Below are 25,593 nucleotides of genomic sequence, written 5' to 3'. Positions count from 1 at the left end.
TGATGGACCAAAATAAGGTATTTGCCATGCTTCCATAAATATCACACATCTCTTGTTAATAGTTGAGTTGCTAACGAAATATCTTTCATTATTATATTAACTCTGTGCCTCTCATCCTCTATGGCAGCTGGATGACTGGGTTGTTTGCAAAATTTATCTGAGGCCGAGTGCTCGCAAAGAATTGTGTGCTACAGAAGTTCCTACAATGGAAAGCAGAGAGCTGGAGGTGCAAGAAATATGGTATCAACCTTTTGTATTACCAATCGAGGATAGCATGATTTCTCGGCCAGTTGGCAATACCCTCCTGCAGATCACTGAAGGATTGGACCAAGAGGTGGAGTTTTGTTCTTGTAAGTCGCATGATAGCTCACTACAGTATCCATCTCCTGATGAGCTACAAAAGAATTTTCAATCACCACCAGCTGATAAGATCCTCCAACAATTCGCTGATGCGCCTGATAAAAACTCTAATGTTTTGCAATTGCCGACTCCTGATGAGCTAAAAAAGATTTATCTAAGGCCGAGTGCTCACAAAGAATTATGTGGTACAGAAGTTCCTACAATGAAAAACAGAGAGCTGGAGGTGCAAGAAATATGGTATCAACCTTTTGTATTACCAATTCAGCAGATCATTGAAGGATTGGACCAAGAGGTGGAGTTTTGTTCTTGTAAGTCGCATGATAGCTTACTACAGTATCCATCTCCTGATGAGCTACAAAAGAATTTTGAATCACTACCAGCTGATAAGATCCTCCAACAATTCGCTGATGCGCCTGATACAAATTCTGATGTTCTACAATTGCCGACTCTTGATGAGCTAAAAAAGATTTTTGAATCACCACTGGCTGATGAGGTTCTCCAACAATTCGCTGATGCACCCGATGAAGGCGTTGGTGTTGAGCAACATGACATGACGAGCTTTTCTCCACCTTGTTCTACATAGATTGTGATTTTTTATATCATGAAATATATTTATGACCATTTTGTAGATGAAAATATTGCCTGTTTACGTTGAGTTTGTAATTATTTTTTCCAAGTTTTACACAGCAAGAAATAAACAAATTATGCACTTCGCAACCAATATTAAGCATTGCATTGATGTAATTTTCTATGCTCCTTTTGAATGTTCATTTGTAAATTGATACAATAAATTACAGTTTCACTTTTTAGGAGAGGTTTAGTTTCCATGCAGACTCATTCTTGAAGAAAAGCATTCAACAAATTGACAAACAAAATAAGTGGTAAGGGCTTAATTTTGGGTTTCTTTCCAATAGTGGAAAATCTCTAATCTGTCATCTGCAGTTTGTGGATGATACTTTTGTTTTATGCTTCAGTAAACAACTGGGAAATAACTTTTTATTGTTATGAATCCATCCAAGTTTCAATTAGTTATTTATTGCAGATAGATGTTCATTTCAAGATCAAAGTTGATATAAAAGCGAAGCAACAGGGTTATAAATTTGAGTTCCACCATTCCTCTTTCAGTCCGAAGAACTGCAGCCATTGATTGAGCTCCAATGAAGATCAAATTTGACATAAGAGAGAAGCAAAAGGTTTAGAAGTTTGTGTCTCACCAAGTCTTCCTAGCTTGGAGTTTTGTTCCACAGCTGATTTCACTGTTGTGCAAAATGCTTGGATGAGTATGAAATTTTGGTTGGCTTGAAGGGGTGGTAGCTGGTGAATATGATGGAAGCACTAGAAGGAATATATTATATAGGACTGTTGGGGTGTATTTTATTGGTGATTTAGCTTCGATATATTATTTTCTGCTTAATGTTTTAGAAGACCATGTACCATGTTTAGTTTGCAATCAGTTATTCTTTTTTAAAAATTGATGGCAAACTTACATAAGATATATAGTGGGATGCTAATGAAATTCCAAATCAAGACTAGCTGAATCTGTGTTGGAATTTCGCTTATCTTTCAATTTGCTTATAAAAGTAATGTTGAGATGTTTCCATATGTTTCTCATAAGTTGCAAAATTAAGTTTAATCTAGAGATAATGCTTTCTAAGATTTAAAGAAGTGAAAAAATTGACCAAAAAAGGGATAAACAAAAAAAATCAGCTGATATTTTGAAAACCAATTGTTTATTTAGGTCCTCTTTGGGAATGGCACGGACTGATATTACAAGAATCTGTGGGTGGAGATGGTTGGTCTGGCCCAACCTAGTTCCAGATGACCTCCCAGCAAAGATCCCACGGGATAAGAAAAGACCTCTTCAGTCTTTTTTGGGTACTCTGCTTGGGCCCTCTCACTCTCCCAAACTCCCATGTTCTCTCTTTCCCTCCCTCCATTCCCTCTGCCCTCGCCCTTTCCCTCCCTCCATTCCCTCTGCCCTCGCCCTTTCCCTCCCACCATTCTTCTTGCCCTCTCTCTTCCTCCCTCCATCCCTCCCTTTCTATCTTTGGTTCTTAAAAGCATATCCTAATAGGTCTTTAGATTGTTAACAAAAAGGGAGGGATATTTAAACTTGCTTTGACTAGTTATTAGGAATATTTTAGTTAAGGGAGCTTAGTATATTGATTAGTAAAGAGACAACTTGCTTTGACTTCTTATTAGGGATATTTTAGACCTATAAGAATTCCTATTTAAACTTTGTGAAGTTAAGGAATTGCTGTGCATGAATGGTGTAATATAAGCAAAAAAGGCAATCGATCTCAACTGAAACATCACCTTTTTATGGGTAGTAGAAAGTTTAGACGATCTCTTCTTTTCCTAGCTTATTGTTCCATGTTTTCTTGCATGTTGCTGGATTAATTCCTTGTTCATTATGCTTGCTCTTGCCAAGAGATATGCAAATATGCTGATGTCTGTAGTTGCTCTATGAAGTCATTCATGATGTTGGAAGAAAGTTTTTTTTTTTCTGACATCGAGCAGAAAATTGTTTGCATGTACATATCTGATGCTACACAATGATGTTCATGTTCAATAAGGAATGTTACTAATAGTTTGTTTTGGTGTAGTAAAAGTATGACATTGCTAGTTGCATTTTATTCCTTTTTGTTTTTGCTTATTGAATTTTTTTAGTTGGTGCTACTAAAAATAAAACCTTATTATATCATGGGCTCTCATATTTTGTTATGATATAACCATTAAAAATCTAGAGATTCTTGATTTGTATATGTTTTAACATGTGTAGAGAGGTCATTGCTTGGTGCAGTGGTAAAGGCTTGGGTTGACAAGCGTAATGGCGCGGGTTCGAGTCTTGGGGCAGCTACTTTGTACAACAAAAGCTCAAACTTCAAAGGTTAGGTTTGTCCCTAGTTTGCCCCTCCCAGGATCTCGGATTGTTGGGACCATAACTGGATAATGTGCTTTACTATATTTTTATATGTCTTAATATATGTAGATAGTGATCATATCTATTTATCTATCTACTTCTCTAAGTCTGAAATCAATAATGGGGCATCCAAATTTAAAAAATCCACGTTGTTGATCATGATCTTTATCGCTAAAAATGCTTACAAATAAAAAATCTTGGGCTTTCGTTGTCTCTAACCTATGCTTGAAATGGGTGCAAAATTGAATAATTAAAATGATGCAAGACCACATTTTGCAATGACCTAAGCATTAAAATTTATTTCATTTTTTATTCTATATATATATTAGGATTTTTTGCATGAATATCCTTCTAAAAATTCAAATTTGCACGAATACCCTCTTAAAATTTATATTTATTTCTGTACCCTCATTAAACACTATTTTTGCATAAATGCCCATAACATAATGGTTCTTGTAACACCGTTAATAGAAACCATATTTATTTTAATTAAAAATAAAATAATTTTTTGATCACCTTATAAATGTTTTTTTTTGCACATCTACCCATTAAAGGTATTTTAGTCATTTTAATTTGAAACTATTAATTTTTTTAATGGCGTTAGATAGTGTGGGTACATATGCAAAAATAAGGATAAAAAGGGTAAAATAACAAAACAAGTGTTTTACGAGGATATACTTGCAAATATCAATTTTGGAAGAGTATTAATGTAAAATTCGATATTTAAAAGGGTATTCATGCAAAAAAACTTTATATTTTAACATGTGTAGATCGTGATCAATAAGATGGATTCTTAGTTTAAATACTTTATAATATATTTTAGCACATCGGCACAATGGAAACTGCTCATTTTTAAGTCTACGCGATGCATAGGTTAGAAGCCACAATAATATATGATATTTAGTTTATACACATTTTTAGTGGTAAAGATCATGATCAATGGTGTGGATCTATGATCTAAACATTAAAATTTATTGATTTTTAATTAGTATATGTTTTAACATGTACAGACATGATCAATAAGGTGGATTCTCAATTTAAATGCTTTATCATGTATTTTAGCACACTAGTACTATGGCAGCAATCCATTTTGTGTCCACATGATGCATAGGCTAGAAACCACTGAAATATATGATATTTGGTTATAGGCATTTTTGATGGTATAGATCATGATCAACCATGCGGATCTTCGATTTAAATGCTTCATTATTTACTTTTGACTTGAGAGAAATAGGTGCCTCTCCTTTCAAGAGGAGCATAGTCTATCCCATATTCAATAAATAAATATGTTTTAACATGTGTAGATCATTATCAAAATGGATTCTCAATTTACATGCTTTATAGTCTACTTTAGCACACTAGCATAATGGAATCTGTCCATTTTTTTTTCCACATGATGCTTGGGTAAGAAACCACCATAATATATGATATTTGGTGTATAGGCATTTTAGTGGTATAGACCATGATCAATAGTTTGAATCTTTGATTTAAATGCTTCATTATTGACTTTTGACTTGAGAGAAATTGATACTCTCTCCTCTTGTAGGAGTATACTCCATTCTTTATATATATAGGTAGAGTACATATATATATATATATATATATAGAGAGAGAGAGAGAGAGAGAGACCTTGGCTACGCTCGAGTGGATCTCCACTTAGATCTGGTTAGGCCTAGATTAGATGATAATAGTGTTACATTGATGATTTGAGATGTTGGATGTGATCTACTATCTCTAATCTACTTGCACACGAAAAATTATATGATTTGGAGCTCTTTAGCCTATGTATCAAGTGGTCAAAAAATAAGACAATTTAAGTAACAAAACAATTAATGTTTTTAACCACTAGATGCATATGCTAGAGGTCTCCAAATCACATGATTTTTGGTGTGGGATCAGATATGTGGGAACCCCATCGTCCGATCTAGACATGATTGGATCTAAGTGGAGATCCAGTAGTGTAGCCTAGTCTATATATCTCTGTTTCTGTATATGTTCTTGTTTTTTTCTCATTTGAAGTGGAACTTTCTTCTTTGTTTTGCCTAGACGTGTAAATTGATTAGTAGGTTCTCTTGCTCATATTGTGCATGTGCTGCATTTGAATGTTGGGAATCTTCTTTTTTCCAAATAAAATCCATTTTGATACTTCCTAGTGTGGAACATGCATACTTATTTTTAAAATGTTTTCATGATATTATCGTCTTATGTGGAAGCTTGAATTCTTAATAAAAGAAATGTTATGAGTGGGTCACATTTACTTTACTTTATCTTGCTATTTTACCAGGCCTCCATTTTTTTTTATCATTGAAATAAATTATTAAAACTTTAACAATGTCAAGGAAACCTTAATTTTTTTTCCAACTCTCTTTCTATGGTTCACATTTACCGGACTTGCTCTAGGAATGTTTGATGTTTATTTTCGTGTGCAGGTCAACATAAAAATTTAGCTTCTGGCCCTATTGAGGACTTGATAGCCCATGGTGAACATAGGTGAAATATAAAATTTCCTAGAAAATATTTTTTGAACAGATTGCTTGTTTTCTTACATTCATTTGTTTTTATCAGGTACTGCATCTCTAGAACATCTTTGCTTGCAGTCATGGATCTCAGTTCACATGTTTCTTATTCAGATGTACTATCAGTTTGCACTGGTGGAATGTCTCCACACATAGATAATCAGGAGCAAATGGATTTGCCTCAATTTCAAGGCACAAATGAAAATCATTCTAGGGCAGATGAGAGAAGTGGAAGTGTTCACCCCAGCGCATGCCGAATCGGCCCGTACCGGCCGGTATGGGCCGGTACAAACCGGTCCGGCCAGCTACCGGTACGCCGGAGCCGTGGAAACCGGTACAGGCCGGTTCCTTGTCGGAGACGAAGAAGACGAGGAGAAAAAGAGAGAGCGCGGGGAAGAGAGGGAGGGAGCCCACCTTCGGCCGCCATCGGAGAGCCGCGGAGGGGCGTCGGAGGCCGGTGGGGGGCGGCGGAGCCTGGCGGGGGACGGGGAAACCCGCGGGGGCACTGCGAAGACGCGGCCACGGCCTCGGCCTCCGCAGCGCCCCCGCGGGTTCCCCCGTCCCCCGCTGGGCTTCGCCGCCCCCCACCGGCCTCCGACGCCCCTCCACGGCTCTCCGATGGCGGCCGAAGGTGGGCTCCCTCCCTCTCTTCCCCGCGCTCTCTCTGGTTCTCTTCTTCTTCCCCGGTTCCGGCGGGAAAGAGCTTCCCGGTTCGTACCGCCCGGAGCACGGTACGAACCGGCCCGTACCGGTCCGGTAGGCAACCGGTATGCCTACTGGACCCGGTACGGCAGACCTTGGTTCACCCCACTGTTGATATAGCCGAAATTCTCAGACGTTGGTCTCATGCTTTACAACGTATCCATAAACAGTCCCTTAACTTGGTAGGTTGTTCTGTACTGCAAATTAAGCTGTAACATGGATCTGCAGTAGGTGACTTATGGTTGCATGATTGGCTTTTTACTGGAGACATTAGTATCAGCTGGCATGTGTTTGAAGATCAAACTTATTTGTCAACATTATGAAAATCTTTGTGTGCTGGAGATGAAATTTTCTTTTACAATGTTGTTTTTCTCTATATTCTGGTGGAATGCTTTCTTTACTCTCTAATGTCAATGGTTAATGTAGATTGAACATGATGCCTTTGATAGTGTGGTCTCTTTTCTGCAACTGACTGTTTATCTTATGTCAAGCCTCTAGTTTATCTATTGAAGTTGCAACACATCTTCAACAGTGTCTGTCTAAGCAAAAAGGTGGAAAGAATCAGTTGTGTGAGCTTTGTTTTAAGGTCTTTAATTGATGGGCTTGGATATCTTTTTTCTTCTTTTCATCATGGTTGTATACATGTGTAGAACATTTTAAATATCTTTGGACATAACTGTCAATAACTTCAAGTTCTTTTATGGGGTAAGATTTGTTTGTGAAGGTTCGGTGTATCTGAGACTTGGAGAAACCTACCAGATGGATCATCTTGAATTTTAGCTTTGCCTGAAATTTATGTGTCTTTATAAAGCACTTCGTTGACCCTTAAGTATTCAGCTAATTCATATGATATAAAATGAGGTATGTTTTATATAAATTTTGATATAATAAAAGATAAACATAAAGCATGCGCTTACCATTCATCCCTAATATGATGTCTGATTTGTTATTTGTATAGGAATAGCTTTACTTGTTTTGCCCTTAAAATGTTGTAATGAATGGATGAAATATTATTACTTTTCAAAACAATAAATATGAAAGTTAATAATTATTACATGATTTTTTAATGCATTATAGATATCAACTATGTTTGGACTTTGGAGTGTTCTGTTTTCATTTTTTATTTATTTTTTCCTGCTTAAATAATACTATGTTCGCATGATACTACACTTCTACTGGAAACAAGAAAGCCAGAGTGTAGTACTTATCATCCTTTCTGTGATGTGAGAAATAGAGCTATGAAATGTAGCATGCCTTAGTATTAGCTGATTCATTACAAAGTATATGCAATAAAATTGCAACAAAATAACTAAAAGGTTGAGGCCACAATAAAGTCCTTGACTAGTAGATTTTTGCAGTTGCAACATCTTGGATGAAATGGACATGTTGGTGGATCAGATTTTGCTTTGGACCCAAATGTTTGTGTTTTTTCTGTGGAGCCAAGAGGAAGCTTTCAGAGAGGCTGTTACTGCATAACTGATTATGATCATTCTTAGATTTGTAGTTTCTGCTGTAAAATAGCAGCAATTAGCAACAAATAGGGTTAGCTGAGAAGGAGAAAGGAAAATCAGAACAGGAATAATTGATGACAATTTGCTGAAGATTCTTTTGAATGTTGACTCAGATCTTTTGTGATCTGAGTCTTTTATTGTTAACAACAGTAAACAAGGCTAAGTGAGGAACTTTTAAAAGAGGATAAAATGATAATAGAGTAAAGAGAATGAGAGTTTAACGGGGAGAGAAGGGGATGAGAAGGGCTGAATTTACCCTTTCTTTCCTTCATATAAAATTCAATTTATCATGCCTAACATCTTGTTTCCTAGAGTGTTTGGTCTGATTGATGGATTGATTTAATTGATCTAGTGTTAAAATTTTGATTTTCTGGCCCATGCATTTTCAGATCCAAAATGTCCATAGTTCATCTGGTAATAACTTGAATTTTTATAAAATATTAATAAATGCATCAGTATTAATAAGTAACAGATGTCTAGGAAGAAAATTTTTTAGAAGATAAATTCTGAAGGGTGTGTTTGACAATGACTAAGGAAAGTTTAGGGAGTACAATAACAATGTTAACAAATCAATTCTTGTATATCTAACAAAATTGTATTGTGAATTGATTTGTCCATTCTTCTATTTGCCATCCAATAAGCTAGTAACATACTTGTTAATCAGTCCTTCAATAAATAGTTTATCGGTCACCGCGGTTGTTTTAGATATTGATTTTTTTTGTAAATATTTATTGTACCATAGGGAATATGTTGATGACCCAAAGATTGATTCATAGATTGATTTTGATGATCACAAAACCTTGAAGTATAGATACTAATGTTTATGTTGCAAGGAGAAAGATATTTATGTTGCAAGGAACATAGCAAGTTGGAAGAACACAAGAAGGCCTCTAAAAGCACTCAAGAAAAGTTGGAAGAAAGCTACAAGTTATTGGCCCAAGTCTCAAGTTCAAAAGATTCAAATTGGAGGAGCAAATTCAAGGAAAATTTAAAAGAATAGTCTTCGAGTCGACTCCTGAGGAATTCGAGTCGACTCCAATGCTTGGCGAGTCAACTCGAGAGTAGAACGAGTCGACTCCAGGGTGTAAAAGGCAGAAAAGTCAGAGAGGGATTTTCGACCCTGAGATTCGAGTCGACTCCTGAGGAATGCGAGTCGACTCCAATGGTTGTCGGGTCGACTCCAAAGAAAGCGAGAGTCGACTCTCAGTGGTACACAAGGGAAAACTCAGAGAAGCAGTTTTTTGGACACTGAGATTCGAGTCGACTCCCACAAAGTCCGAGTCGACTCCAAAGACAGCGCAACCCCAAGACAGAAGACGGTATTTTCGTCTCTGAGAGGCGAGTCGACTCCAAGACAAGTCGAGTCGACTCCAAGGCAGCGCGGCTCCAAAATACAGAGGATCAGTTTTCCGACTCTGAGATTCGAGTCGACTCCCAGACAGCTCGAGTCGACTCCAAGGCAGCACTACACTAAGATGGCAGAAGACCAACTTTCGAAAACTGAGAGCCGAGTCGACTCCAAGGAAGTTCGAGTCGACTCCAAGACTAGACGAGCCAAAAGACAGAGGATCGGGAGTTCGGACTCTGGGATTCGAGTCGACTCCCAGGATAGTCGAGTCGACTCGAGTGGACAAAATTCAAATTTGGAACAGTTGCCGAGTCGACTCCGGAAAAGCTTGAGTCGACTCCCGCTACAGCCGAGTCGACTCCTGATCGCGCGAGTCGACTCCGATCCCAACGGTAATATTGTCAGGAGGTGCAGACTGGTTCCAACGGCTATATTTTTGTCTCTAACGGCTATATTCTTGTTTCCACTCCATCTAAAGCTATAAAAACAAGAAGAGAGCTAGGGGAGAACTCATGGAAGTGGGAGAGAACTTTTAGGGAAGAGATTCCAAACAGATTACAAGGGAAATCTCCCAAAAGCACAAAAGGGCCATTCAAAGTGAAATAGAGGGAAGAAGAGCATCCAAGTGAATCCCAAAGCTTCCTCTCCATCCGTGTGCTGCCTCAGTGATCCTCCACTTCGTGCCAAATCAGAAGAGGGTCAAGTAAAGAAGAAGTCGAGCTCCTTCATCTTCCAAACTCGTTTGAGGACTTCACTTTACTCTATTTGCTTATAGTGTTATATTTGCTTGTTTAAGAAGCTTTGATTTATCTTAAACTTTGTTATAATATCTTGTAACTTGATTCAATCACGGGATTGAATCAAGGGGTAAAGGTTTGTTGGTGAGCCAAAGGAAAAACCAACGGTGTAAGGTTTGTTGGTGAGCCAAAGGGAAAACCAACGGGGTTTAGGTTTGTTGGTGAGCCGAGGGTAAAACCAACGTGTAAGGGTTTGATTGTGAGCCCGGGAAAACAATCGGAGTGGTTCTAGTCGGTGAGCCTGGGAAAACCGACCGAGTTCGTTGTGCGCTCGTAAAACAACAAGTTGGGTTGTGAGCTTGTAAAACAACCGGCTGTAATCGGTAGGATTATAGTGAAATTCCCAAGAGGTCTTGGGGAGTGGATGTAGGTGCTGGGGTGCACCGAACCACTATATGTCCTTTGTGTTTGTAATGCCTCTAGTTATTGTCTAACTAACACACTTACTTACTTAGATAAATTGCTTGCTTAATTCTTATCCGCACATCCTTTAGTTGCAAGCATATTTAATCAAGTCGAAGTCTATACATCAAACCCTTGCTAAGTTTAACTTTCACTGTGCATCTATACAACTTAGCATAGTTAATCAAAAAGTTTTAGAAGTAGCATAAAAGTTTTGAAAGACCCAATTCACCCCCCCTCTTGGGTTGTATCTACTGGGCAACAAGTGGTATCAGAGCAGGTGCTCAAATATTATTTGTAGTCTTAACCGACTAGAGCCAAAGATCATGACAACTCAAATAGATAGTTTTCTAGGAGAAGGACAATCAATTGATACACCACCACTATTTAATGGCATAAACTATACACATTGGAAAATACGCATGCGCATCTTTATTCAATCACAAAACTATTATTTATGGAAAATCATAATAAATGATCTTCACACACTCTCTCAAACTTTTAATGAAAAGGATTTAGCACAATTGAATGCTGATGCCATGAACCTTTTATATTGTGCATTAGATAGGAATGAGTTTAATTGCATATCTTCTTGCATGACTGCTAAAGGAATATGGAATATGCTTGAAGACAAATATGAATGCACTAACAAATCTGAAACATCATGTGTAGAAGGAGAGCAGTATCATATTGAAAATCCATGCTTGGTGGCACATGAGGTACATGCTGGAACTGAAAGCAATTTTACATTTGATGAACTCCACGATGCCTTTTCTGATTTGTATTTAGAATATAAGAAACTTGTTTGTAAGAACAAGAACTTGAAGAATGAAAATCAAATTCTAATAGATGAAAAACTGAAACTAACTAGTAAAACTGAAATCTTAATTAAAGAAAATCAAGAACTAAATCAGAAAAACCAACTTCTCACTGAAAGCCATGATAAACTTAAGAAAAATAATGAATTGCTTTCAGAAGATAACAAAAGATTAACTAAAGAAGTTGACAAATTAAAACCTGTTGTTGAAAGATTTACTTTGAGCTCTGAAAAGTTGAATCTAATGATAAATAATCAAAGAGCTGAATTTGATAATATTGGATTGGGATGTCAACCTTGGTACACCCAAAAATCTTTCAAGAATATGTTTGTTAAAACAGTTTCTAATCATTTTAAAATAGATTCTTATAATGCTGATAAACAGGAACAAAGGTTATGCAAAATCTCTTCTGTTCCTAAATCTGTACATTACAAATTTGATAAACCTAAAAGGCAAAAACAGAAAACTGAAGGATTATCTACCACTCATGTTAAATCCATGTTTGTTAAATTTAATAAGAAGATGCAGAAATACACTTCTTGTAGTCCAAAAATCTGCAAGCCTATGGACAAAATAGCTATTAAGAAAATATGGGTTCCAAAAGGAACAATAATAGCTAACCTGCAAGGACCCAAAAGAGCTTGGGTTCCTAAGTTGAAAATCTAAATATTTTCTGCAGGTGTGTCTAGCACTCAAGGCTCCAACAAAAGATGTTAAATTGGACATTGGGTGCTCTAGACATATATTAAAGAATAAAACTTAAATGTAATCAAGAAAAATAATTAAAATAGAAGAAATAACTTCAAATTTCTCCATCTTTCTATATTATACTTTACTTATTGTTGGATAAGTTGCTAGATGATTAATCAATTTATTAAGATTAACTCTATGAATTCTCTATATGCTTGATTGAGAGCTTTTATCCATGGCATTATTGTTTATTGATCATAGATATGAAAATGTGTACTTGGTATGCCTTTGAATATTGCACTATAAATACCAAGATTAAAGAAACCATCTTTGGCATATAATATCAACTCATGCGAGTATGGATTTAATTTCAAAAGACTTTGGCATTGGCTTACTTAGAGTATCTTCTGAAAGGTCAAAGTTTGCTATGCATGTTAACTAAGGAAACAAACAAGAATCAATTTCTAAATCTAAAGATGTTGTTTCTATCACTGAGTTTTCAAAAGCTTACATTGGATTTGTTCTTGGCAAATAAAACTGAAGTATTTTCTGTATTTGCTAAATCCTGTAAAAGTGTTTCAAATGAAAAAGGTTTCCAAACTGTGAAGAATCATGACACAGTGTTGAAAACCAAAATCCTGATAAAAGTTATACAGAAAATAATATTAAATCCAATGATTTCAGCACCAAGGACACCATAAGTAAAATAGAATTAATAGAATTCTTGAAGAAATGAAAAAGACAATTATGTATGATAGTCATCTATTTAAAAGACTATCATCACTGCTTGTCATACATATGACTTCTATTAAATCTATTTTTGATGAAAATTTTGATCTTCTGAAAAATGGAAAATGAACCATTGCATATCCTTTTCAGTCGTACATGTTATGCTTGATATGCTCTTATGAAAATAATGCCAAATCTGATAAAGATATTTCTATTCTTGGATATCATTCATCAAGCAATGCATATAGAGCATTCATGAAAAGATTCTAGTTGTAGAAGTATCAATTCATTTTGATTCTTTATGAGACTAGTGATTTATTATCAAGATACTAAAATTATATGGTTAATCTTTTACATATAACAATCTGAAAAACTTGTTAATAATTAGAACCAAATTGGATTTTTCAGATATGCTCTTAATAAAAAAAATTTTTGACTATTAAAAGACTAAATTAAGAAAAGATAAAATAGATCTTGATAAGATTCTTGCATAATTAGAAGTAAAAATCACCTTTATCATTTATTTGCTTTACGAGCGTTATTTTCTATCAAATGAATGTGTAGAACACACTCTTGTGTGGTTATTTCATTAAAAAGGAGATCTATGTAAAATAACCACCATACTTAAAAATACACATTACATATATGATAAAGCAATATGAGATTTGATACAAGCATCAAAAACTTAATATATAAAAGCTTAAGTAAATTTTTTGATAGAAAGCAATAGTGATAAATCTATGGATCAAAAAGAAGAATTTGTAATATTTTATTTGCTCAAAGAATGCATTGATGACATCAGTTTTGGTTCTACTAATGAAGAGTTATATGAAGATTTTACTTAGCTCATGTAAGGTGAGTTTGAAATATGTGTGATGAATGAATTAACATCTTCTCTCAAACTCCAAATTAAGACAAACAAGAAAGGGGATCTTCATTGACCAATGTTAGTCCACAAGAACACTCTTATAGAAGATTGGCATGAAGAAGGTACATCTAAGACCCCATCTTGTAGAATTTGAATAGGATGAGCAAAGTAGATCTATTGTTTAAAGTTGTATTGAAGATTGATAGAATAATTATTTCATCATACAGCTAATAGACCAGAATGTATGCTCATTATGTGCACTTGGGCAAGACTTCAATCTAACTTTAATGAATCTTATTTTATTGATAACAAATAAATCATAATCTGAATTTCTGATAGAAACAACTGTTTAAGATAAAATTGATTAAAACTTAGCTAAAATATCTTATTGATAATTATCTTAAACAAATAGAATCTAAACTAAATTATTTTTGAAAATAAGAAATTGAATTGACCTTGATAAATCTTCTATTGCCTCACATGCTTGTCCTTGAACTATCTTGGTTAATGAAACTATCTCTTTAGTTCAAGTGAAATGTGCTTGCTTATATTTAGGCAATCTCTTGAGTAAAGTGATTCAACATTTGATTATTGTCATATCTTATGATTGAGTCATCTAGTTTAAATAAAAATATGTTGGTTGAATGTTTTGTATCTTGAAGAAACTAATGACCTCCTTTCAAGAAAGAAAAGGAGTTTGTTAATAATGCAGGATCCTTGAGCAAGAAAATGAGAGATCTCAACTTGAAGGATATCTCCATGTAAGATACAATAAACATTCACATGCAAACAAGAGAGAGGACCTTCTTCAGCCAAAAGTTCATACATAAGAAATCTAGTAGGTATTTGACTGAAGAATGCAGAATGAAATGGTAATTCTAGATACTTCTCTCATAAATTAATTGAGCAAAGTCAATAACTTAAGTCTTATTACGACATGATTAAAGTCTTTAATTATTAATTTTTGATATCATGTCTATAATTGATTGAATTGTACTTTTAGAGAGTGTTTCATGGTTTGCCAAAACTAGAATATATCTTTGCATATGTCATAACCATGAAATACACAAGTATATGCTTAAAATTTTGATGTAAAATAACTTATGAGAAGTTATGAATCCATGAGCATAATGAAAATGTTGTTTGCATGATACACATATAAATGATACACAAGATAAATTCTTTATTCTGCTCTTTCGTGTAAATTACTTGAGAATAACAAAAAGAGAGAGAGATAAATAAAAGAAAATGGATATTATTCAAGAGAAGTAAAATCCAAGTAGAGGCAAATACCCCAATCTTAAGGAAAAGCAAAACAAGCATAATATATTCGGCACATTTGGAAGGGATAAAATTCGTAATTAATTACACTTAAACAGGAATAGTTTGAAGTGAACTTTATAAATTTTCTATATTGCTCATCATAGGGATGGTGCCAATGGGGAGGCTAGTGGTAGTACCCGGCACTATTTGACCCAACTATTCGGTGTAGGGCATATTAGGGACGGCACAAGAGGGAGGCTAGTGGTAGTACCTCGTGCCCCTTCCAACTCCACCGGATAGGGAGCAAATAGAGTATAGAGCATAAGAAAGTTATAAATGAAAGACAAAGTTAATGAAAGTAGAATTAAGTCAATTTTTTTTAATCACTTGAAAACACACTTTAAGGATAAAATCATTGCAAGATTATATTTAAATAGGGGGAGTTTATTTGAAAAATATTGATTTGGATCCTTGACATGCTTGTTCTTAATATTTTAATGCATGATTTAACACATGATTTATTTTGCATATGGTATGATGTCTTGATTTATTGGTTCTCAATGTTTTGTAATGCTTCATCCTTGGACAATTTGTTTGAATGTTTGAATTGCTACATAACATCTTTTGTTTGGTTCTATTGAAAAGAAATTTCAGATTTGTCGTTCACAATCATCTTTAAAATCTGAAAGTTAAATAAATTTGTAAAAAGGAGAAGAGAAAGATATCTCTATTTAGGCAGAATGAATTAATCTTGATCTATCCTTCAACTTGCCTAAATTTGGTATATAATGTTCAAATTCGTACCAAAACTCAACATTTAATACAAAGATTCTGAATATGCTCTTATATGTTTGAAATATGTATTTTCAATCGTAATGATTTAAGATGAGCTATAATGTGGAAGATACATATCTCAAATTATGATTTTGAAAGCCTCAATTGAAAATCCTATGTAATTCAGAATCTGATTTTGTATACAAGCTTAAACTCAATATGATTTCTAAATAAAATCTTAATGTAAGAAAAACAGAATTAATTCTGATGCCTTTGGTTGATTGCTCCGATACGCATCCGAAACATATCATTTCTTATCTTCAAAGTGTACTAATATTGGTCCAAATGATGTGTTTTTCGATGATCTTGATTGCAAACAAAAATTTCTAAATATATGATTTTATTTTGATATTAAAAAGATTTATTGTGTTTCATGAATACATTGGTGAAAAACTATGATTAAGAAATTGAGTTCTAAAAATATATATATTTCAATAATCATCTATATGTTTTTCTCCCCTACATTATTAAACACTTCTATCAATAGAGTGAATGATCTTAAAGCTAGAAATATTTCAGCTCACTCAAATGATTCTAAAAGAAAGAAAATGTAAATGCGGTTGAAAGAAACTAAGCTTCAAATGAATCATTTTCTGATTAATATTTCTACACATTTTCTCTAAGATTATGAGAAAGCATAACTTGTTCGTAAAGGATTAGAAAGAGTAATTACTACAAATTTTGAAATAATACTAGATTACTCTACATTCTTGATATTACAGAATTTTAGTGTTATTCACGTTTATCACTAAAGTCTGAAATTCAACAATTAAGAATGATTAAAGAAGTACGCATCTTTTGAGGGGGAGCTTTAGATATTCAGTATCTTATCCTAAAGTTACTTCAATTTGATGTATACCTTAAATCTTATGGATTGATTTTTATGAACTTCCTTATATTGCAAGACATGCTTTAAATTACCTTGAGATGAGTTCTATAAAGGTTGTCTTATCTCAAACCTTGAGTCTTATGAAAATAAGCTGAAACTTATAGAAAATATATTTTTGAGATTGACAATTTTATTGAACATTATCTTAGGATTCTAAACTCTTAAATGGAATGATCAATTGAGGGGGAGAAAGAAAATTTCAGAAGGAGAGGTCTTATGGAACTTAATCACATAAATCTATAACTAAAGGAGAGAGAAAGAATACTAAATGAAAAGTGATTCTAATACTCTCCAATATGTATCATCTGAAATTTAAATCTGAAAATCTTTATGATACACCTTGAGGCGTGTTATTTGGTTAGTATATCTCATGCATCACTCTTGAACCAAATTGCAAATCTTAAGAGCCTCTAATTTAATGAAAAAGGAGGAGAACAATGTATTAAATTTTCTTGAGTATCTCTTAGAAAATCTATTTTGAACCTCACTAATGAGTTTTAATTGGCTTACTCTTTAGAACTTCTATTTTGTGCCAATTCATTATTTTATGTATCAAATTGTGCTTATTTTCTAAAGGAATAAAAGAAAGTCTTTAAAAGAGCTCTAAGATGTATCACAAATTGCATGATTTCATAATTTGGTATTTGTGCTCAAATGCACTTATTATTATAAAGAACCTTTGAAGTCATTAAGAATTAATGACCCAACATGATGATGTGTCTTTTACATATATAGGTTTTGACCTGTTACTCTGAAAATTAATTAAATTGCTCTCCTGTTGATAAAACACTTAATAGATTGGGCAAAAGATCTTAAATGAACAAGCTTTCATACTTATTATTGAAGAGATGTTAGACTTCCATTCGTGCTTTTCATTGAATATCATTTGTGGTACTTCTTGAATTAACCTAAGAGAGATTCCACCCACACTTGATTAGAAAACTATCTGTGGTATCAAATTAGAAAACTTCTTGAAATCACATTCAATGTGTTCTGCTCTGAAATTATCTTAATTGGCTCTGATCTGTGCTCACTAATCTGATTCCAATATTATTGCCTTGAGTTATATGATTCATATTCTTGCAATAATTCAACATTCAAATCAGAGTACAATAAGGAAAAGAAATATTTGTGCTTAATGTTTCCCTATTTTTTTTTGATGTTGTCAAAAAGGGGGAGAAATATTTAAGTATATGCTTATAATGCTTTTTGTATTGAGTACAAATCAGCTTAAATTGATTGTGTTAAGCTGATTGAATCTAAAGCAGTATCATGAAGTATGTTTCAAATATATATGTTTTCTACTTCATGCAACTTAGCTATGTATTACTTCTAGAAAACAATATCTTTTATATTGCATATACTCCAAGTTTTGTCATCATCAAAAAGGGGGAGATTGATGACCCAAAGATTGATTCATAGATTGATTTTGATGATCACAAAACCTTGAAGTATAGATACTAATGTTTATGTTGCAAGGAGAAAGATATTTATGTTGCAAGGAACATAGCAAGTTGGAAGAACACAAGAAGGCCTCTAAAAGCACTCAAGAAAAGTTGGAAGAAAGCTACAAGTTATTGGCCCAAGTCTCAAGTTCAAAAGATTCAAATTGGAGGAGCAAATTCAAGGAAAATTTAAAAGAATAGTCTTCGAGTCGACTCCTGAGGAATTCGAGTCGACTCCAATGCTTGGCGAGTCAACTCGAGAGTAGAACGAGTCGACTCCAGGGTGTAAAAGGCAGAAAAGTCAGAGAGGGATTTTCGACCCTGAGATTCGAGTCGACTCCTGAGGAATGCGAGTCGACTCCAATGGTTGTCGGGTCGACTCCAAAGAAAGCGAGAGTCGACTCTCAGTGGTACACAAGGGAAAACTCAGAGAAGCAGTTTTTTGGACACTGAGATTCGAGTCGACTCCCACAAAGTCCGAGTCGACTCCAAAGACAGCGCAACCCCAAGACAGAAGACGGTATTTTCGTCTCTGAGAGGCGAGTCGACTCCAAGACAAGTCGAGTCGACTCCAAGGCAGCGCGGCTCCAAAATACAGAGGATCAGTTTTCCGACTCTGAGATTCGAGTCGACTCCCAGACAGCTCGAGTCGACTCCAAGGCAGCACTACACTAAGATGGCAGAAGACCAACTTTCGAAAACTGAGAGCCGAGTCGACTCCAAGGAAGTTCGAGTCGACTCCAAGACTGGACGAGCCAAAAGACAGAGGATCGGGAGTTCGGACTCTGGGATTCGAGTCGACTCCCAGGATAGTCGAGTCGACTCGAGTGGACAAAATTCAAATTTGGAACAGTTGCCGAGTCGACTCCGGAAAAGCTTGAGTCGACTCCCGCTACAGCCGAGTCGACTCCTGATCGCGCGAGTCGACTCCGATCCCAACGGTAATATTGTCAGGAGGTGCAGACTGGTTCCAACGGCTATATTTTTGTCTCTAACGGCTATATTCTTGTTTCCACTCCATCTAAAGCTATAAAAACAAGAAGAGAGCTAGGGGAGAACTCATGGAAGTGGGAGAGAACTTTTAGGGAAGAGATTCCAAACAGATTACAAGGGAAATCTCCCAAAAGCACAAAAGGGCCATTCAAAGTGAAATAGAGGGAAGAAGAGCATCCAAGTGAATCCCAAAGCTTCCTCTCCATCCGTGTGCTGCCTCAGTGATCCTCCACTTCGTGCCAAATCAGAAGAGGGTCAAGTAAAGAAGAAGTCGAGCTCCTTCATCTTCCAAACTCGTTTGAGGACTTCACTTTACTCTATTTGCTTATAGTGTTATATTTGCTTGTTTAAGAAGCTTTGATTTATCTTAAACTTTGTTATAATATCTTGTAACTTGATTCAATCACGGGATTGAATCAAGGGGTAAAGGTTTGTTGGTGAGCCAAAGGGAAAACCAACGGTGTAAGGTTTGTTGGTGAGCCAAAGGGAAAACCAACGGGGTTTAGGTTTGTTGGTGAGCCGAGGGTAAAACCAACGTGTAAGGGTTTGATTGTGAGCCCGGGAAAACAATCGGAGTGGTTCTAGTCGGTGAGCCTGGGAAAACCGACCGAGTTCGTTGTGCGCTCGTAAAACAACAAGTTGGGTTGTGAGCTTGTAAAACAACCGGCTGTAATCGGTAGGATTATAGTGAAATTCCCAAGAGGTCTTGGGGAGTGGATGTAGGTGCTGGGGTGCACCGAACCACTATATGTCCTTTGTGTTTGTAATGCCTCTAGTTATTGTCTAACTAACACACTTACTTACTTAGATAAATTGCTTGCTTAATTCTTATCCGCACATCCTTTAGTTGCAAGCATATTTAATCAAGTCGAAGTCTATACATCAAACCCTTGCTAAGTTTAACTTTCACTGTGCATCTATACAACTTAGCATAGTTAATCAAAAAGTTTTAGAAGTAGCATAAAAGTTTTGAAAGACCCAATTCACCCCCCCTCTTGGGTTGTATCTACTGGGCAACATATGTATATCATGGGATTCTGTCACATGTTATTCAATAACCTAGCCTTCTTTTGTTCGATATTCTTATTGCATTTTAGATCATGTTCATACTTTTATTGGAGGCTGACCTAATACATAATTAATTTCTTCCATAATATATTCTATTTTTGGTGACTCAAGATATTGCTATTCATTTGTTGGTATTATAGGCTAAGGCTAATGAAGGTGAGGGCCCGGAACTACTTCATAGTACATCAGACACCAATACTAGTGATCATGCTGAGTCATTGGTTGCAAACCTTGCAGAACATCGGCAACATTTAGTTAGCATACAGGTTCGGCAATACTTCCATGGCAGTTATCTTATTCATAGCTTGTTTTAGCTGCCATTGAGTTTTTGATTGTATGAATGATTGATTAGGCTAAGCTTATTTTCTTTGATCCAAAAAGAAAAAGAACTGTCAGGAAATATACAGCATGCAATATACTGTGCTAAAGAAATTCGGCAAGCAGCTTCTTCTGTCTTTGGTGTGCGAGGAGTTTTCATCATTCTTCTTCAAGCCATTATTGTTCATGAAGTTGCTTTTGTGTCTACTGGGTTGTGAGTTCGATGTGGTAGGAAGTTGAGGTTCATCCTCATAAGAATCTAAGAACATGAAGCACTGAAGCTGAGAAGAAAGAAAACTAATAGCCAAAACTAGTTTTTTGATGGTTGTCTATTTTTGAAGTTAGTACCAAATCTTGCTTCAACGCTAAGGTTCAGCCTTCTTAGATACCTAGCTATTGGCAGAATTTTCCTTGAAGAAAAGTTGTGTATAGAAAAGAAGGATCCTTGGTTATTTGTTTATGCGGATAATCTTGGAGGTGGTTTAATTGCTCTTTCTTTCTTTGTTTGTTTCTTTTTTATTGTCTGCAGGATTGAAGGGATATTATTTTTTTTCTTTCCCTTTTTAGGCCTTACTTTGATATGATAAGAATATATTTGATTAACAGATAATATAAACTCATAAAGAAGGGGTCATGGACCTAATGAATCTAAATGAAGATAATATTACTTCAATTAATATGTTGATGTTGTTTTTATGTTGACAATATATTTGAAAGATGATTTTTCATCTTCTAGTGCTTCTAGTGCTAAGCATAATAGTATGTTTAATCGTATTACTTACTACATTACCCATTATTGCATTTGTTTGCAGTGCGAGGAATAGAATGATAAATTTAACTGGCTTTAGGATTTTATTCTTACAAATTCTCTTCTTCAAGTTACATTATTGTTTATGGCTTTGAGCCAAAGACTACAAATAGGTTTAATTATGAGCCAGGGCATATCTAGCTCTTGTCTACTTGTATCTAAACTCTAATCTCAAGTTAAATCATGCCTAGCACTGTGATTGTGGCAAGATAGTGGTGGAGACTGGTTTTGAGCTTTAGTTTTTCGGGTTATAAGCTTGGTAAATGGCTGCCTGAACATGGCCTAAATGTGTTATTGGTTTTTGAAATTGTCCATGTTCCAGGCAAGACCCATGCTGCACGTGCCTTTGGTCTGCCTATGCCTGTTAGCTATATTTGCAGTTGAATGTCGGCATGTGTACATTTGAAGATACTTCTTGCTTCAAATTGCTCTGTAGATATTTATTCCTTTTAAGGTATAAAAGTAAAGAATTAACCAAACAGAGAAACGAACAATCCACTGCTCATTGGTCTGTTTTGATAGACAAATCAAATTTGTTTATTAATTTAGTAATATTTCAATTGAATAATAACTTAGTGTTAAGGTGCTCGTCCATGCTGTATTTTATCTACCATCTGTACCATTTCTGATAGTTCATCAATGTGGTAAAGGGACATAGCGTTATATTTGTATCTGCTGGCCTGAATTGATGCATTTCATCATGTTACATATTTTTATAGGTTGACAAATAGTGGCACAAACTTTCTTTCTCTCTAAATTGCCTGGAACTCTTTATAAGTATTTTTATTGCTTGTTTAAAGAGAACTTGGAAACTTCATCTACGGATGGAATGACAATGATAATATAATTATCTAGGAAATAGTACCATAGCATGTAATGGTATCCCATAGTATATGTACTTCAATATATGGAATTCCCGTAGTACTAATAGTATTTATATTACACTTATAATGTATTGGTAACCTATAAATAATTGCATGTTTCAGGTAGTTCTTAGCATGAATGTTTAAACTTATTTGTGTTTGTGTGTACCAAGGTACGCTGAATTGGTACCGGCAGGCGTAGCGGTCGCCTACCAGACCGGTTAGAGACCAGTTCGTACCGGAACCGGTCCGGTACGAACCGGTTTTTGTTTATATATATTTTTTATTTAGGTTCATGGACGCGTGCGGAAATTTTTATTTTTTGGTTTGCGTCCGCGTCCACACGCCGACGCGGTAGAGTTGTCCAAATGCCACTTTGTGGCATTTATGACCCGCACAGGGCGATTCCCAGCATGGAAAATCGCACCCATGCGCCGTGAAATCGCGTCGAGCGTGGAAACACATGGGGGGAACCGCGCGCGAGCATGTGGCCCTGTGCTCGCGCCGGGCGCTCTGCCTCGAGGGAGCGCATGGCCCTTTCGAGCCACGCACTCTCACACCACAGCGCGCGCGTTGTGGTTGAAAAAAAAAGGTACCGGTGCGAACCGGCCGGTTCGCACCGGTACGGGCCGATACGCATGCGTACCGATCGGTACCAGCCTGAAAACAGCTGGAGCCGGTACCCAGACAGCTGGAATCGGTATTCACGCTGTCCGGATACCGGTTCCAGGCCGAACCGGTCCATACCGGCCCGGTACAGAATGGTTCGGCAAACCATGATGTGTACCATAGGTTTGTAAAGTTAATCTGTATAATGAATAACTTGAAGCTGAACAGTGCACATGTTAAATGGCAGACAATTGGTAGAGTGATTTTTGATCTTAAAGTATTATATATTAGTCTAAAGCCACATTTATGTGTCTACAAGTTGTCTATATACTAGCATAAAACAACTGAAGTGGGTTGATGGGTAAAATAAGTTGAATAAAGAGAAGTAGCTTAGCGTACTAGTTGTGAATTTTATTATAGATTTTCATACATGCCATATACATTATCATATGCATGCTATACTGCCCCTGATTGGCATGGGCATGGTACACGAATCTCTAAACCTTGATTACAAGTCACTAGACTTACTAAAAAAAATTCAGATCACCTTTTATTAGTTTCCTTGTAACTGTCAGTCATAAAATTATAGTGCTCTATGCACAATAATAAATTAAATCATTTAGATTTCATTTGTTAACTATTATTAGTTTCCCTAATTCTGTGGTGCTTCGGTCTCTTTGGCTTGCTGTGGAGAAAATAGAGATACTAGGCAACATTCACATAATCTTGGCTCTGTCCAGAAAATATTCAAGAGAATGCAATATTTTCTCACCATTTGATTGCTGATATGAGTACTGTTGTAAGTCGTTATGTGATATAAGGTTTGATTCTTACTTGTAATATTTTTCAAGTTGGATTGTAATATTTATGCAGAGACATTTGCTTATATCATAAAGATGATTATCCTCAATGTTTACACGGACACGTGACATGGATGTCAAGTGTCAAGGTGTTCAAAAAATTCCAATGCAGAAACCTTTAGGAAATATGACACAAGGATGAGTTCGCTCTTAAGTGTACAAGTTGGACAAGTTGCTTTGCGACATTGATAAAAGCTTCGGTGAATTTAGTGTTGGAATTATGAATTTTGTATAGAAGTGCCAAAAGCTGTCACATAATGTCAAGAAACCTAAATTATGGATTGTTAGGGTAACATTGATTGTTATATGCAACTGGATTACAGCAATGTCTTGCCTTGTCTGCAATATTGCCTCGTCAACTATTACTTGAGCTGAGATAACTTCATTATATGATTGTACATGTGCTAGCTGCTATCGAGCCAGTAAATCAGTGCAAAGTGCATGAAAGGCTATTTAAATAAAAAAATTTACGCTATTGATCAAGATCTACAGCATTATATTATTGAAGTGGCAAGATTGGAAATTTCTTACCTATGCCTCAAGTGGACATGCTGAATGATTTTATTGGTAAGGTGCAGTGATTTATTATAATTTATGGCTCAGAACATCAATACTCGCTGGAATTTGATCTGTATATGTTGCAAATTGGATCATGATCATGTGGCTATTTTAATGACAACTAATCATTTTGTTACCCTATTTCTGCTTCTAGACAAGAAAATAACTACCAAACATTTGAGTTTAAATTTCTAGGTACTTGATGGATTTTCGATTTAGGTGGTTAATCATATGCATATGTGAGTGCTCGCCATGAATTTTACTTTAAGTTGATTTCATCCTTTGTAGTCCATGATCATAACCAATTTTCACCACAAAACCTTGCAGAATGGGATGCACACTGCCGTTTCAGACGTAATCTCCAAAATATGTAGTGTCCTTGTCTTATATGTACATAGAAAAGGTACAACCCAGTTATGGTCCCAACAATCAGGGTTCCTAGGAGGGTTAAAAATGCACATCATACATATCATCCTATATATATGCATTTATATTATGGAAGATTGCCCTAATGATATTTAAAATTGTACGTGTCATCCTTGCTTCATCTTACGTTGTTGTTATCTTTGTGCTGGAAATTCAAGCCATTTTATGCCTTATGTTTCTATAGTTTGACTACTTCCTGATATTACTCTGTCTGCAACGTAGGGCCTCATCAATCAACTAAAGGAAGCTATTCCAGCAATGCAGAAGTCAATATCAGAGCTCACTGAAGAAGTAAATAGTATTAGAGCAAATGCTGCAATCAATCTATACTATGAAGGTGAGAGGAGAAAGAGATTAGAATTTTTCAAAACTCCAAAAAACCAAGACCAGTTTCCTGGATGGGCAGATAGTCCTCTATATCAACCACCCACGCTTCAGTTCTAAAGTCATGGTTCTCTCTCCCTTCCTCACTCCGGTTGGTTCTTTCTCTGTTTCTCTTCACGTGCACGTGCGTCTTGCTTGGGACGTATTATTTCACAAAACATTTTTCTTCATGGACCCCTCTCATTTTGTTTGGAATTTTATGCTGATGAATGGATTTGTATATATGGGCATGTAAATGTCTCCAAAATATTGCTTATTTGATCACCTCTCATCCTGCTTCTTCACAAACTATGCAGGGCTTCCTGACAGGTTTATGTTATTTTTTTCCCTTTTGCAGCACCTTTATCTGAAACTGATGCTGCCCCAATGGAACATTAGAGTCCCGAAGAAATTCTTCATGGTTACCGGAAGCTCAGCTGGTAGATGGAATGTTGAGAATTCTTTGCAGTCCTTGCATTTGGGACCAACACGTATCTGCATGGCACATCCACCAAGCTTCAACATGTGGATGCATGTGTGCGTCAACTTCGCACACAGAAAACTGTCTTTCTTTTCGTATCAAAAGAAATCTCTGGAGGCATGGAATCACTTTTGGGTTCATCAGGACGGGT

The 25,593-nt window shown here is 35.7% G+C and overlaps 1 long non-coding RNA gene across 3 annotated transcripts; it reads left to right on the top strand.

Annotated features, from left to right (window-relative positions):
• The first annotated feature begins 5,652 nt into the window (after window positions 1–5,652).
• Window positions 5,653–25,484, top strand: LOC148714097 (uncharacterized). Of its 3 annotated transcripts, none has more exons than XR_016400290.1 (3): window positions 5,653–5,773; window positions 20,297–20,422; window positions 24,821–25,484. It is a non-coding gene; the product is annotated as an uncharacterized LOC148714097 (long non-coding RNA). The 3 variants fall into 3 exon arrangements; XR_016400291.1 differs by lacking the exon at window positions 5,653–5,773 and adding an exon at window positions 6,945–7,065; XR_016400292.1 differs by lacking the exon at window positions 5,653–5,773 and adding an exon at window positions 7,148–7,362.
• The last annotated feature ends 109 nt before the right edge of the window (window positions 25,485–25,593 follow it).

This window comes from Phoenix dactylifera, chromosome 4 (assembly GCF_051530095.1).
Source record: "Phoenix dactylifera cultivar Ajwa chromosome 4, Ajwa_hap1_PhDact_Kaust_v1.1, whole genome shotgun sequence".
NCBI classification, from domain to species: Eukaryota; Viridiplantae; Streptophyta; class Magnoliopsida; order Arecales; family Arecaceae; genus Phoenix; species Phoenix dactylifera.
The sequence above is the reverse complement of the archived record's forward strand: the minus strand, read 5'-3'. Positions and strand labels throughout refer to the sequence as shown.